Source organism: Neophocaena asiaeorientalis, unplaced genomic scaffold (genome assembly GCF_003031525.2).
Source record: "Neophocaena asiaeorientalis asiaeorientalis breed wild unplaced genomic scaffold, Neophocaena_asiaeorientalis_V1.1 scaffold40, whole genome shotgun sequence".
NCBI lineage: Eukaryota > Metazoa > Chordata > Mammalia > Artiodactyla > Phocoenidae > Neophocaena > Neophocaena asiaeorientalis.
This window is the reverse complement of record NW_020185335.1, coordinates 12,568,472-12,578,424: the sequence shown is the minus strand read 5'-3', so window position 1 is coordinate 12,578,424 and position 9,953 is coordinate 12,568,472.

The following is a 9,953-nucleotide window of genomic DNA, read 5'->3' as shown; positions in this document are numbered from 1 at the left end:
CTGATTGGGACCAGCTATGCCCTGGAGCCAGGGACTGGCAGACGGAGGGGGAGCTTGGGGGCCTTCACCGCCTGCCACACGCCAGCCCCGGGTTGTAGGTTCCCAGAACATGAAGTCTGTGGCGAGGTGACTGGGGCACCCAGCCCAAATTCCGCCAGGCGCTGTTCTAAGCGTTTCCAGGTCAGCCTCACAGCAACCCTGTGCGGGGAGGGACTACTCCTACCCCCACTTTACAGGAAGGAATTGAGCCCAGAGAGGTTAAATAGCTTGCCCAGGGTCACACAGCCAGCAACCGTGGAGAAGGGATTCTAACCCAGACATTCGGGGGGCAGAGCCCACAGTCTAAGCACCCCCAGGGGTGTGTGGCTGTGTCTGGGCTCCGTCTGAGACTCTGACCCCCAGGCACGTGGGCAGTGCCCCCCCCAGACACCCTGAAGAGCTGACCCCCCAAAGGAAAGCTTGCTGACCTACCGCGGGGGTCCTGCCCCCGTGGAATAAGAAAGCCTGGTGTCGGCCCTCCTTGCATCTGTCAAGATGCTGCTGACCACCAGGCAGGCAGCTGGGCCCCGGCTGACGGCCAGCTCTCCTACAAAGCCCTGCTCTCCAGCCGGGCCGATCACCACTCTGCCCCCTGACCCTTTGGGGCCCCTGCCAGAGAGGGCTCGGGCGTGGGAGAGGGGAACGAAGCCCAGCAGAGGAGTCATTTGTGCTTCCCAAGGCAGTCACCCCACCAGCCTGGGCCGCAGACAAGTGGGACAGAGGGGTCCAGCTGCAGGCAGGGGCGTGGTGTGTCGCCAACGGCTCCCTCGGGCCAAATGAGGCCACCGAGCTGCCCAGAGGCCACTGGCCCCCGCCCACTGGGCCAGGGCTCCATGTGGAGGCCGGGAGGCTGTGAATCGAGCGAGGCCAGGAGGCGCTGACATAACCTCCACGGCCGGTTGCCCAGCAGCCGGATCGCCCCAGGAGTGGTTGCTTGTTTGGAAGAGGGGAGCCGGCCGGGGGGTCACTCACGAGCTTCCATCCCGGGTGGATTCACTAACGGCAAATCCCGCAGCCCCGGGGGTGGGGCGGGGGGCGGCGGCGGGGAGAGCCCAGAAATGCCCAGATGAGGTTCCAGCCACCCTGGACAAGCCAAGGTGTGGGCTGGCCGCCTCAGTTTCCCCAGGGTGTGGACGCCCCGACCACCTCCCCGCCCTAGGTTGTGGAGAGGCCATCAGACCCCCCAGGAGAAGCCAGCTGGCCCCTCGGCCCTCTCCCCCTTGTAACTACAGGCCCGTGCCCTGGCTTCCCAGACCAGGAAAGCGAACCGGTCAGAGCGACACAAGCTACCTGCTTCCCGGAACCCATGAGTGGACACAACCCCGCCCACCTGCCCACCTTGTCCAGTCTCTGCCCCAGACTGGGAGTCCCAGCCCCACCATTGTACACACCAACCTCCAGCCCCTCGCGCCCCAGGTGTGAGGCTGTCTATGACCGCTGCCCCGGGGGGCCTCAGCACCCTCGGGGTCTCTTCCTGGGCCCCTGGGAGCAGGGCCTCATCTATTAACACCCACGACAGTGGCGGCCCCCTCAGCATTTCTGACAGCCTCCGATGGGCCAGAAGCATTATTTTTTTTTTTTGGTCGCGCCGTGTGGCACGTGGGATCTTAGTTCCCCGACCAAGGATCGAACCCGTGCCCCCTGCACTGGGAACGTGGGGTCTTAACCACTGGACCGCCAGGGAAGTCCCCAGAAGCATCTTTATATTCAGACCATCTCGTTCTGTGTTTCACAAGTAACCCCCACTTCTAGATAATAGAGGCCCAGAGAGGTTGAGTTTCTTTCCTGAAGCCACACAGCCGGCAAGAGGTACGACTGGGATCAGATCCCAGGTGGATCAGGTCTCCAACCTGAGCTCCAACCACGCCCCCTCCCCCCATTGCCTGCTCTGCTGACATCCAAGGGGCAAAGACCCACCAAGCCCACCCACCCACCAGCCGAAGAGGGCAGACCACCCGCAGACTACGGCCAGCACTGGCGTTAGAGGGCCGAGGAGGCTGGGAAGTGGGGGCACCCCGCTCCTTAGGGAGCCAGCCCAAAATGCTGCAGGGAATCAGGAGGGTGAGGGCTTCTTGCAGGCCTCCATCCCAGGCACTCAGTGTCACCCGCAAATGCCCCAGACCTGGACGGGCAGGGAGGGGGTGAGCCTTTCCCCCCCGGGGACGGGGGCGGTAGGACAACGCCAAGACTGGACGCTTGGGACTCTCTCATCTCCCAATGTCCAGGGGGCCCATGTGGGGTGACGTCTGGAACCCACGGGAGAGTCTGGGGTGCAGGCAGCCAAGAACCAGGGGCCGCCTCCCTTGCTCTACTGCCTGGAATTACATCAGCTCCAGCCCCCAGGGCTGGGGGTCTTGGGCGGGGTGGGAGGCAGGCAGCCCCCAGGGTCTCCCAGCTCTGCTTCCTTCCCCTGCCCCCACTCTGGCTCCTTAATCAGTCCCCAGGGACTCTTCCCTCCCAACTCGTCCCCATCCACAGACTATCTCATCAGTCAGTCGACAAATATTTACCCAGCACCTACCCGAGCGTTCACAGGGCAGAGATGGGATTTTAAGAAAAGCAGAAGACAGCGCTGTGCTAGAAAGCGGAGTGGCCTCACACACAGGGTCACACTCTCACAGCACACACACACCAACACACCACACACACACTCAACACACACACACACCACCCCCCATGGTTCAAACCTACCTTCTCTATAGGTGCCTGAGCTTCCCCGTCTGTAGGAGGAACACAATCGACCCAGCTGCTGTGAGTGAGACATCAGCTCACGCAGGATGCGTGCAAGGGGCTCGGGTCGGTGCCTGCCCCCGAGCAAGTGCCCCGGGACCTCTGCTGCCCCCACTTAGGGCCTGAACCGCTATCCCCAGGATGAACAATCGAGGGGTCCCTGGGTGGAGAGTGAGCTGCATGGACCTGCCGGGGAGGGAGTCGCACTGACCCAGGAAGCAAGACAGCTGGGGCTGGCCGGGGCACGGAGGGAAGGGAGGGCTGCCCCTTGGGGGTGTCGGGTGGGCCTGGGGCTGTGCTAATCTTTCACACCTGTTGACACCCTGACCCGTCCTGACCCTGGCTCTCAGGCAGGTATGGTGGAGGGCGCAGGAGGGGCAGGAGGGCCGCAGGCTATGTTCTCGTTTGCGGCTGACCTTAACGCTGTGGGAGGGAGAGATAATGGATGAGCCACTTCCTGGCAAATCCCACAACTCACCGGGGGCCTGCCCTGCAGGAGGTGGAGGGGAAGACACGCCGGGCGGGGGAGGGTAGGGGCTGCCAACTGCTCATCACATCCTTCCAGCTGCCCCCCACCTAGTCCCCGCTCAGCTAGCAATGCACTCTTCCCACGAGGGCTCCTGGGGTTTCGAGGAGGCCCTGGAGGGAATCCACAGGGAGGCAGACGCAGGGTCGCTCCCCCCTGCCACTTTCACCAGCGAGAAGACGCCACTCGTTCCCGTGAGCCGTGCCCAGTTTCTCGCTGGCACGCACAGACACGGGAACACTTGGCATTGCCAGGGCCCTCATTAGCAGAGCATCTTAAAACAGTATGTGGAAACTCTTCAAGACCCCCTGGGCTGCGTGCCAGCGCGCTCCGGATTTTACAGGGTGAGAACACTGAGACAGAAAAGCTGGCCTCTCTCTGGCGGGCAACGCAAGCGCACAGCCAGGCCCCCTGCCCCCAATGCATGTCTTCCCCTCCTCCTGCAGGGGTGGGGCTGGAAACCCCTTCCTGCCTGCTCTCGGAGGCTGAGAGCAGGGAGGCTGCAAACACACATTTTCAATGCAAGGGAAGGACGCCGGAGCAGGAAGGGGGTTTTGGGGACATGACTGCATAGAAGAAGAAACCGAGGTCCACAGAGGTCCCAAGCGTGCCCAGAGCTAGTTTGCATCAGGTAATGCTGGGCCTAGAACTCAGGCTTCTCAACGCCCAGAGGCCAGCCCTGGGCAGGCTTTTGCACCAGGCAGGAAGGAGGGCCATGGTACCCAGGGAGGCTGGGCTGGGAGGAGAGCTCTGGGCCCAGAGGCAGGAGGCTTGGGACTCAATCGTGGCTGTGTCACAAACTCCTTCGGGCTCCAGATCTTCATCCGAAAAGGTGAACCTGGGACATTCTTAGGGTTTAAGTCTCTCAATCTGGACAGAAAACCTGCCCCCAGGCCTGAGCCCAGTGCCCTGTGCCCTCTGCACCCTGCCCTGGGGCCCTGGGAAGCACCCCTGGACTGCAGTCAGCAGCCAGTGGCTGGGACGCCTCCTGCCACTAGTCAAGGCAGAGGCACAGCCCAGGGTCAGTTTCTGCCGCAGCCATGTTAATCCTGGAGGCCTTGCCGAAGACCCCAGACTCATTCCCCAACCCTCCCCGCCCCTGGAGCGAAGACCTCTCAGCCGATCTCTGCCAAGCCCAAGACTGACGGACAGACCAACAGACGGACTGACTGGGCGAGAGAGACCCTCCTGAATGCTGGAAGGTGGGGCGGGCGCTTGAGCAGCCGGGGCAAGTCTTGCCTTAATGACAATGTGTCCTAAACACACGCCAACCGATCTGTCTACACCTGAGAATCAGCGGCTGCACACCGCGTCCGACTCTGAACCTCTCCCGAGCGGTATACTGTCCCCATCCTACAGTGGGGGAAACTGAGTCTCAGGGCAGCAGCTCGCCCGAGGCAGAGCTGGAGACTGAACACGGCCACCCGGAGCTCTCCCCGGCTGTGTGGCCTTGGCCAAGCCACTTCCCTCTCTGTGTCTGAGTTTCCCACAGCCTAACATGCTGATGTCACACCCCTGCCTCACAGCCAACGAAATGATTCAGACACGCACGTGGCACAGTCGGCCACGCGGCCCCTGTATCACGGCCATTTCCGTGTGGCTCCTTCCGTGACCGCTGCCACGGCCGGCCCCATCCCACCCACGTGAGCATCCTCATTGCCTAGAGACCCTCACATCCCGAGAGACCCACCCCCACCAGTCCCTCCCATAGCCCCCTGCACTCTGGACCAGGAGACACAGCTTCCCCGGGCAGCCGGGGACGCGGGGCCATCGCGGACACCCCTGCAGGGGAGAGATAACCCGCTGGCTGCAGCTCCCAGCACCTGACGCGGCGGGCCAGGGACGGTGGCGGGAATTGACAGGAAGGCAGAGCCGGGGGACAGGCCCCTCACAAAGAGCGCGTCCTCTGTAAGTGGAGATAAACCCTGGGAGGGAGCGGGTGCTAAGTCAGTTGTTGAGCCGATGTACCACATGCTGACAGGGCAGATGTGAGGCCTTTCACGGCCACGCGGCTTTCATCTGTCATTCATGGAGGAGCCGGGGGCTTTATCTACCTCACATTATGTGAGGCCACGAGGCAGACACTTGCTCCGCGTGCGAGGAGCTCCCTCGGAAAATATTAATATGTAAATGTCACTCTCCCAAGACCAGAAATGAAATGGAATGACCGGCTGGGAGGTGCTCTGCTAGCAAGATTAAAAAAAAAAAAAGAGAGAGCATGTTCCAGCCATTTTCTCTCTCCAGGCCAACGACTTCAGGGCAAGACCTCAGAGCAGGGAGGGGAAGCTTCTGGGCTGCGGCCTGATGTCAGGATGGCTTCACTAGTTCCGAGACAAATAACACAGCTGCTAACGTGTGATCGGGCTGTCACTCTGCACCCGGGGATCCTTTGGAAGCAATTACGTGCATGGGCTCCTCGGTCACTGCCAGCCCTATGGCCCCATTTCCCGGATGAAAAGGTCGTGGTACACGGACGCTAAGTGGCTGGGCCAAAGCATGTGATGGCGCGGCAGGAGGTGGAACCCAGGTCCAGGTGTGCCCAGCCCCTGCGAGTGTCCTCAGAGGTCTCCCTCTCCCCCAGTCAGACCTCGAGGCAAGGCCAGGAAGGACCCCGTCTGATGTCCCTGGCGTGCCGAGGAGACGGACCCCAGGCTGCCTCTGTGTTTCCGGGGTGGGACACAGTCTGCCCTCCCCAAGGAAGGCAAAAGCCCTCCCCTACCTGCCAGGAGCGTTAGGAAGTAAGAGGCGCCCCATTCCCACCCTATATGGTGAGGGGACCGCCGGGATTCCATGCCAGCTTCTCAAATCAAGGTAGAAAAATAGAAGAGGGGCCTTACGGCACCTGGGCCACCCCCCTCATTTTACAGCCGGGGAACCGGAGCCCCAGAGAACATCTAACCATCACAGGAACGCCTGCCAGCCCCGGGTCAGGCTGACACTTCCCAGCCGTCACCCCGTTGAACTCCCAGGGGCGGGGCCCACGTTGTCTCCTTATCACAGGAGCATAGAACCTGCCTAAGGTCTCGCAGGGCTCATAGGTGCCGCAGCCAGAGCGCCACCCAGCTCCACCATCCCCGGGCAGGCAGGCACCACGTTTTGCTCTGAGGATGCTCTGACAGGAGGGAGGGACCCGAGTGAAGACATGTGACATGCGACGCCCACGGGGCGGCCACGACTCCCACGGGGCGGCCGCCCTCGGGGCTGGTACTTGAAGCCCTGCGGCCTGTCTCCAGCCTTGCCAGCTGCCAGGCTCTGGAATCTCCTTCCTCCCCCTTTTCTCTGCATCCAGCCCCTGCTGGCCACCATCCCATGTGCCCATGGTGAGAGAGCTGGGCCGGGAGTGGCGTCCTGGGAGCCAGGGGAGGGGTGGGCCCACCGGCCACAGGACTAGCAGGCCGGCACGCCGGCTTAAGGTCTTGGCAGAAGAGATGGGGGCACTCGGCCCCCGCTACGTTTCTGGGGTGTTCTGGGGGCCCCACTGGAGAGTGATGCTGGGGGTTCGCGCGTGTCCTCTGCCCCGCCCCACTAGATCCTCAGAGCCCAGCCCTGCACAGCCGGCCACAGGGCACCCTGGAAGAATGTGGGGGTATTTCTGGCACCCCCACCCCGCCTGCTCAGACGATCTCTCCACACACAGAAAACACCACCCCTGAGCCCCGAGAAAACACAGGCGTGAGCTGGCAGCAGCCTCTGGCCCTTCTTTCTGGGGCTGCTGCCCTCCTCCCACGTCCCCACCCCGCCTGCCCGCTGCCAGATCTCATCCGCGGGCTCCAGGGTGACCCCAGGCCAAGGAGCTCGCGGAAGCGGTTGTGTTTCTTCCTGGCAACGCCAGCTCCCTACTTAACCCCGTCAAGCAGGGAGCCCTCAGGAGGCCTGCGCGAGGGACCACGGGAGAGAGCAGGGTGTGGGTGCGGGCTAAGGCCAGGAGGCCCCTGGCTCCCTGGGCACCCCCAGGCTGGAGTGCAGGCCCCTGGGGACAGGGACAGGGACAGAGCAGAGGTGGGGCAGCGCCGGCAGATGGAAACTATGACTTCAGAAAGCTGGAATGCTGCTTGGGAAACATCAATGCTCATTCATCACCGGCAGGCACCCCCAAGACGCGCACACACGTCCCGCCCCCTCACACATGAACACGAACACAGACACACGTGTGTGCACATACGCGCACGTATACACAAGCATAAACTCGTGTACTCACACACATGTGCGTGTGCAAACACACTGCGTGCACACACAAGTGTGCACGGTACACACACAGGTACACACACAGGTACACATCCCTGCCAAGCTTCTGACTCACCAGCCCTGACCACCGCCCCATCCCTGCAGGCCTGCGGGCAGACCCAGGCGGAGGGTGGAGGGGAGGGAGCGGTGGCTTGGCAGTGGCTGGGGGCTCCAGGATGGAACACTGCGGAGGGGAGCGGGTGCTCACAGCCAGGCCTTGTGGTCTGGACTTGGGACATCTCCATCCCGTAATAAGAGATTCTGGCAACAGGGGCCCTTCCGCGAACAATGGGCTGAGCGTCTGTGAGCGCGGCAGGCGCCGGTGTGTGAGGAGTCTGGGCAAGCTGGACGTGCATTGTGAGGAGTGGGGCTTGGCAAGCTCTCGGGCTGCGCCAAACCACCAGCGGGGCTGCTGCTCCCCCAGGGCTGGGCCAGGGGGCTGCAGAGCCAGGCCTGCCCTCCCCTCCTTCCACCCTCCTCCAGGAGCTGCCCGGGGTCGGGGGTGGGGTACAGGATTCATGTGATAGCTGGGAGGGGAGGGGACGAGGCTCCCATGGAGGGGGGAGCGGGGGGAGCGGAGGCAGCGGTTTGGGTCTGTTTCCAGGGAAGCCCTGGGGGCTCCTGGCCAGAGGGGGCCCGGGTCCCTGGTCCTCCTCTGAGACTGAACTGGAGGGAGTGGGAGGGGAGAGAAGGGATGCAGGGGGAGGGGAGGGGAGAGGAGAGGACGAGCAGGGAAGGAGAGCAGGGGAGGGGGCAGCGTGGGCATCTTCAGGAGGAGATGCTGGTTGGGAGCCGTGACCTCCTCCCTTCTCCAACCACAGCTCTCCAAGGCTCTCAGCAGCCCTGGCTGCACCCTGGAATTACCTGGGAAGCTTGGGGACTTCGTTTTTTCCAGGAGCCCCCAGGGAATCCACCTTGCATTGGTTCTCAAAGTGGGGTTCCCACGCAGCATCACCTGGGAGCGGCAATGCAGATTCCCAGGCTCTACCCAGAGCCGTGTCTGCCACACCATCCTTCCCGGGGATGCTGATGCTGGGTGGAGGCTGGGCGGGACCCCCACCTGTGGTGTGCAACGGGTGGGGGGGGCCTCCAAGAGCAAGGTGCTCTCAAGAGGAGGAAAAGCGCCAGGGGCGGGGGAGAGCCGTGGGGGTCCAAGCAGGGAGGGTCCTTCTGCATCCTGGAGGGGTGGTAGGGCTGAGGCCGGAGGCAGCTGGTGCCCCAAGTCCTCCTGGCAGTCAGGCGGCCAAGGGAAGGGAGGTGCTGGGATGCCTGGGGACGTGTTCAGGCTGAAGGGCAGGAGAGGGAGGAGAGAGAAAAGTGGCTCATATGGGGTGAGGTCTGGGGGGCTTCTGCACTGACGGGGGTGCCTGGAAGAGCCCCAACGTGGGCTGTGGCCTGTGAGGACGACAGTGGCGGGGACAGCTAGTGTATCAAGGTGCACTTTACAAGCACCGTTCTTCCCACCCTACACACAGGAGCAAACGGAGGCACAGAGAGGGCGAGTAAGTGGCCCGAGGGCACCCAGCTGCAAAGGTGCTGAGGGGGAGGGAAGGGAGGGAGTGAAAGCCAGCACAGAGTCAAGGTCCTCGCCGCGCCGCGGCCAATCCAAAGGTGACAGACAGGAGCCAGGGCGTGGCAGAGCCCTCTCTGGGCCATGGCCAGAAGCTGCCCAGGATGTGCCAACGGACCAGAGAGCAGAGCGATGGACAAACCAGACAGAGGCCAGGATGGAGGAGGGTTTCGAAGGCTTCCAGAGGTCCCCAAGGTGACCCGCATGACGAATGCTGGGGTTCAGGGTCAGGAGAAGTGTGGGATGGACTTTCCAAAAGCCCTGGCTAGTGACCTGCCCAACTGTCCCCATGCTCGCCAGGCTGGGGACAAGCGAGACTGAGGTCCCTCCGCCCTCCACCCTCTTGCAGATCTGCAGTTAAACTGGCGTCTCCACCAATGTGGTGCAGCTCATCAGCCCCCGCCCTCCTGCTCCTGGGTGATGGGAGCGCTTTGATATCGGGCTGGACTCTAATGCGTGCTGTGCGAGGGACCCTTAATTTATTACGTGCTGATAATTGATGTTTATATAAAGTAGCTCTTACAGCGACTCAAAGTAGGAGATGAAAGGCAATCAATCAGCCATTTGCCTCAAAAGAAAGGGGGAAAACACCACACATTTCAAAAGCAACCCCCCGAAAAAATACTGGGAGGGGGCTGGATTAGCACGTTGGCACTTTGAAGCTCGGGGTTCCAACCACACAGACAAACGCCAATTGCCGGGACGTGGGAGACCATCACCGGCCTGCCTGTGGCCCAGCTGCCACCCGGCCCATCACCGGCTCCTTGCTGGTCACTCATTCTGTTCCTCCAGGCCACAGCTCCAAGAAACGTGGCTCAAGGCCCAGGCTCAGTTTTGAGGGGTCCCTGGTGAGGCCCAGAATGC